Source organism: Echinops telfairi, unplaced genomic scaffold, assembly GCF_000313985.2.
Source record: "Echinops telfairi isolate 266 unplaced genomic scaffold, ASM31398v2 ScPeMD7_44;HRSCAF=162, whole genome shotgun sequence".
NCBI lineage: Eukaryota > Metazoa > Chordata > Mammalia > Afrosoricida > Tenrecidae > Echinops > Echinops telfairi.
The window spans coordinates 5,532,501-5,538,258 of record NW_022103942.1 but is presented as its reverse complement, the minus strand read 5'-3'; positions in this window follow the sequence as shown (position 1 = coordinate 5,538,258).

Sequence of the window (5,758 nt, the reverse complement as noted above, 5' to 3'; positions counted from 1 at the left end):
CACCTGTACACTGAATTTACTTTTGCACATATTTCCACAAGGGGCAAAGGTTTTCATTTCAAACAGTAGCGATGACTGCAACCACTCCAAAGCCTGAAACAGAATTTTGCTGAGACTCAGAAATATCAGTAATTGAGAGAATTAGCACTTATCTAACTTATAGTTTAAAAGTTCCTATGTGATCTTTATCAGAACTGCTTCATGGATGAGTATTAATTACTCCCTATAAAAATAATAATCTAACCTTGTAGAATTCTACTTTCTCATCTTTAAAATGAGGAAGTTGATATAAGGTAAGGCTTGTCTCTCACCAAAACTCATGGACTTCTGTTTTAATACTGCAACAGAATACTTTATATTCAATAATTCAAATTTTGTTACAAATTCAACTAAGGAAAACAATAATAAAAATGGTTTCTGATTTGTGGAAAACAATATAGAATAACTAGGTATGCATAAGTAATCTGCATTTTAAATAACAGAAGGAAAATTATACACTGATTCTTCCAACCACATTGTTTTATCATGGGAAGGGTATTCAGATACATATATCCTTACAGTTAGTCAATTATTGAAAGAAAGAAAGAAAGAAAGAAAGAAAGAAAGAAAGAAAGAAAGAAAGAAAAGGCTCTGTAAAGTATTTCCTGGTGATTGTATGTTTTCTTTCATTAAGTGATAGTTACATAATCTGGTGTCAATTTGAGGATTAAGAGTGTAGAGGTGGAGTCTAGCCTGTCAATCAGGATATAGACAATGAGGCCTCTGTGTAGGCATGACCTTCTCCTGAGGATTCTGGGAACTCCGGTATTTCCTCCTTGGAGGTGGGAGACTCTATCTCTGATCACTCTCTTGGAGATTCTCTATTGACTGGGCTCACTCCTTCTGAGATATCCCTGAAGAAAAGCCACATGGTCCTAACCTGATACAGCCTGGGAGCTGGAGAAACCATGTGTAGACCCCTCCCAGCACTGAGATGCTTACAACGCCACAGGGTCCACAAGACTTCCTACCTACTGGCCTGTAATCTTCCTGCAATCGGCATCATTGCATGAGTTTCGTGAGTCTGAAGAGGCCTTTATAGATTGGTGTCAGACATATGGGCTAATATAGGACTTATGGGCATGATTTGGACTGGGCTCGGGTGTTTTCTCAATATTCAATTGTTCTTGTATATAAACCTCTTTCTTATTCACATGAGTGTCTATGGATTCGCTTCTACAGTCCACCCAGACTAACACAGTAAGTAAATACTGTTGATTTTGGTTTTCTTAAATGCTTTACCCTCTCACTAGAATTTACCAATCAGCAACAATGTTGTTAAACCAATATTAACTTTATCCTCTTTGAAAGCTTATGAGTTTAAAAATATCCTCTTGCGGTTGTTATAAAGCCATATATAGCTTGTTTAATGAGAGGAAATTCTACTTTAATGATTAAAATATATGTCTCATATTTTCTATCAGTGTTTCCTAAAAGTAATGTGTTCTATGAAATTTAATATGAGAATAGAAACTTAAAGAAAAGATAAAGCTTAAATAGTATTATGTTTAGAACATTGGGGAACTATTTATTCACAATTGACTCTGTGTCACACGACATAAGACTAGGGGTCTTTTAAATTAAAAAAAAAGTTTTTTAGACTAGGGGTCTTATATTATATGCTAGCTATATAATTTTTACAATTTCAATAGCTATTAACTGGAAAAGTACCTCAAAATTTTGTATTTTAAAGAGGAAGATATTTACTATAGGATTTGAACTGGTTTTAAGTAGTATTTAAATGTGATTTGCAGTTTAGATTTGTCCCGAGAAAATCTTCCAGTTTCAATCATCACTCCTTTTCGTACAGCAAGAAAAAGCTGTTAAAACTGAAAAGCAAGGATTCTTCTTAGACATACCAGAAAACCACAGTTGCAGAGTAAACCACAACTGGAAAAATCTGTAGAAATGTGTGAATCCAGAGAGTCACAACCAAGATATAATTATTTGGGAAAAAAGCTCTTGAATCTGTAAATATTTACTACAAAACAAACAAACTTACTGTCATCACGTCAATGGCAACTCATAGTGGCCCTGTAGGACAGAGTAGAACTACCCCTATGGATTTCTCAGGCTATAAATCTTTTTCTTTTTTTTCTTAACAGTTTTATTGGCACTTTATCCACATGTCATACAATTCAATCAGATCAAGAAGAGCTGTACAATTATCAGCACAATCCTAGAACATTTTTCCCTTGTACTCATTGTTATTCATGTAATTATGTTTTTAATTGTGGCAAACATTGTTATTCATGTAATTATTTTTTAATTGTGGGAACAGAAAGCAACCTCATATTTCTCTTGTGGCATGGGTGGTGTTTTCAATACACCAACCTTGCTCTCAGCAGGCCAATCTCATAACCCATTACACTACCAGGTGTCCTCCAAAACCAAGCTATAATTTCACCAAATTTACTTATGTATATATCTAAAAATATGTGGAGAATTTATACCCAGAAAACCAAAACACTGCTGAAAATAATTTTGAATAAATTAAAACACTCTGTACTCATGGTCTGAAAGACTAGACTCAATATTATGATGATTTCAGTTACTTCACTTTGTCTACAGATTCAATGCAATTCTATTCAATATCCCAGTGAACAATTTTGTGAATATCAAAAAATGAATCCCAAAGTTCACATAAAAATATAATTCCTAGGATAGTCAACAAAACACTTAAGAAAATCGAAGACACTCCTCAAAGTCCTAATTTTCAGGACTTATAAGGCTCCCGTAAGCAAGACAGATGGTATTAGAAAAAAAGGGAGGGTCACATAGATTAGTAGACAGAACAATGAATACAGAAATGGACCCACACAAATAAAGTCAACCGATCTTTGAAAAATGAGTGAAGGATGTACAATGAAAAATGGGTAGTATTTTCAACAAATTCTGTTGAAACAACTGGACATCCACATGGAAAAACAAAAACAAAAAAAGAACCTATGCACAGAATTTATATTTTTCACAGAAGTTAACTCAAAGTGAATCATAGCTAAATGTGAAACAAGAAACTATAAAACTTCTAGAAGATAACATAGGGGAAAATTTAGGTGGCATTGGGTTCAGGGGTCATTGATAGCTTTTTAGATAAAATGCCAAAAACCACAATCCACAAAAGGAAAATTGTTAAGTTGGACTTATGTAAAATAAAAAACATATCTCTGCTAAAGTTATTGTAAAGAGAATAAAAAGTTAAGCCATGGACTGAGAGAAACCATTCACAAAATAGTTTTGTGTTAAAACGTCTTGTATTTTAACTATAACAAGAATTCTTGAAATTCAATAAGAAAATAGTCCATTTAAACAAACATACACAGACACACACACACACACACACACACACACAGAGAGAGAAGATGGGAACCGAGATCTCATTAAATAAGATATGCATGTGGGGATAAAGTATATGAAAATATGCACGACACCACTTATGATTAGAAAATTGCAAATCAAAACAATGAGCTCCCACATCAATTAGAACGACTAAAATGCTAAAGATGATGTGGAGCAAACCACCACCACCACCACCTCCCCCAAGAAGCTGGCATTCATTGCTAGAGGGAATACAAAATGGTACAACCATTTCTGAATGCAGTTTTTATGTTTATTACAAAGATAAACATAACATTACCATGTGATTTAACAGTCAGACTACTAGTTACATAGAAAACTTAATTGAAAAACTATGTCTGCAAAAATTCAGGATGCAAATATTAATAGTAGTTTTGGTAATAATCAGCAAAACTTGGAAGCACCCAAGACATCCTTCAGTAGGTAAATGAATAAACTGTGGTACATCCATAAAATAGATAAAAACAAACCAATTATCAAACAGATTGATGCAACTTAAATTCATGTTTGTAAATTATTCCAATTATATTATATTATGGAAAGGGCAAAGCTACAAAAGCAGTTAACAGACCAGTAATTGCCAGTGGTTTGAGAGGAAATAAATTTCATGAAGCACAGAGGTTTTTTTTTAGAGCAGTGAAACAACTATGCATGATGGTTAATATAAGATGTTAAGTATTTGTCAAAACTCGGTAAACTTTACAAAGAGCAATCTTTGGTATATGCATTTCACAATAGAATGCAAAAAGTGGCAATTTCTGTTTGGAGTGATATAAATTCTGGAAATCGTGGAAATGATTATTCAAGTTGTGACTGTAAATTGTGTCACTGAATGTAGACTTAAAATTATTACAGTGGCAAATTTTGTTATATATATTGACCAAAATAATTTGAGTTTTATGAAAAATTAATCTAAAGTTATGACAAAATATCACTGAAGCAGCTGACTTAAAGTTTTTAGAAATAAGTGATATCTGTAAGACTAAAGGCAAAAGTCACTGCCATTGAGTTGATGATGACTCATAATAACTCTATAGGACAGGAGAGAACTGCCTTCTTTTATTTTTCCCCAAGGCAAAAGAAACTGCACATAAACATTGTACTGTAATTAAGAAAGTGATATCCTATGGGTTAACAGATGATCAGTTGTTATTGTTATACATATATGCTACAATAGAATAATTAAGGATATAGATTGTAGAATGTTTCCAGTATATTTTTAAATTGTTGTGAAACTATAGATAATGAATAGGTGATAGTTAGAATGATTCATAAGACAATGGAATAGATTTTGAAACATAAGTATGAACTTAGGTTTTAGTTCATATGGATACAGATGATTACATAGAAAATAATTATATTGTTTGGTTTGGCTAATTGTTTATTACTCATATAAACCCTACTTACAATAGAATAAAACACTGCCTCGTATTGCACCACTATCACAAAATGTGTTTGTGTTTCAGCCATCGATGCACTCACTCTGTCAATCCATCTCCTTGAAGGTCTTTTGATTTTTCTCTGACTCTCTATCAGGCGTAACTGGTACCTTGCGAATGCATGTTCAAATACCTGAGACGAAGTCTCCCTGTGGTAGCATGTAAGGTACATTCTAGCTGTACTTTTCCAAGCCAGATTTACCTATTCTTCAGGTAATCCATGGTGTATTTAATATTCTTCACAAGCACCATAATTCAAACATAATTCAAACCATAATTCAAACGCATACATTCTGGTCTTATTTATTTTACTCTTTGTCTAAGTTTCAAGTGCATATGAGGCAATTAAAATAACCATTGCTTGGGTCAAGTGCATCTTGGTCTTTCAAGTGGGATACTTCCTTTTCAAGATTTCCAAATCTTTAACAGCAGATTTATTCAATGAAATGCACCATTTTGTTCCTTGACTGCTACTTGAATAGGTATAGATTGTAGATCCACTAAGAGAAACAGCACGGTCACATAAGAATCATTCTTTTTTTTCCCATTTTATTTATTTTTAAAATCATTTTATTATGGGCTCATACAACTCTTATCCCAATCCATACATGCATCAATTGTGTAAAGCACATTTGTACATTCATTGCTCTCATGATTCTCAAAACATTTCCTCTCCACTTAAGCCCCTAGCATTAGGTCCTCATTTTTCCCCTCCCTCCCCATTTCCCCTTCCCTCATGAGCCCTTGATAATTTATTATTTTGTCATCTCTTGCCATGTCCAACGTCGCCCTTCACCCACTTTTCTGTTGTCCATCCCCCAGGGAGGAGGTCATATATAGTTCCTTATAATCGGTTCATTCTTTCCAACCCACTCTCCCTCTACCCTCCCAGTATCACCACTCACACCACTGGTCCTGAAGGG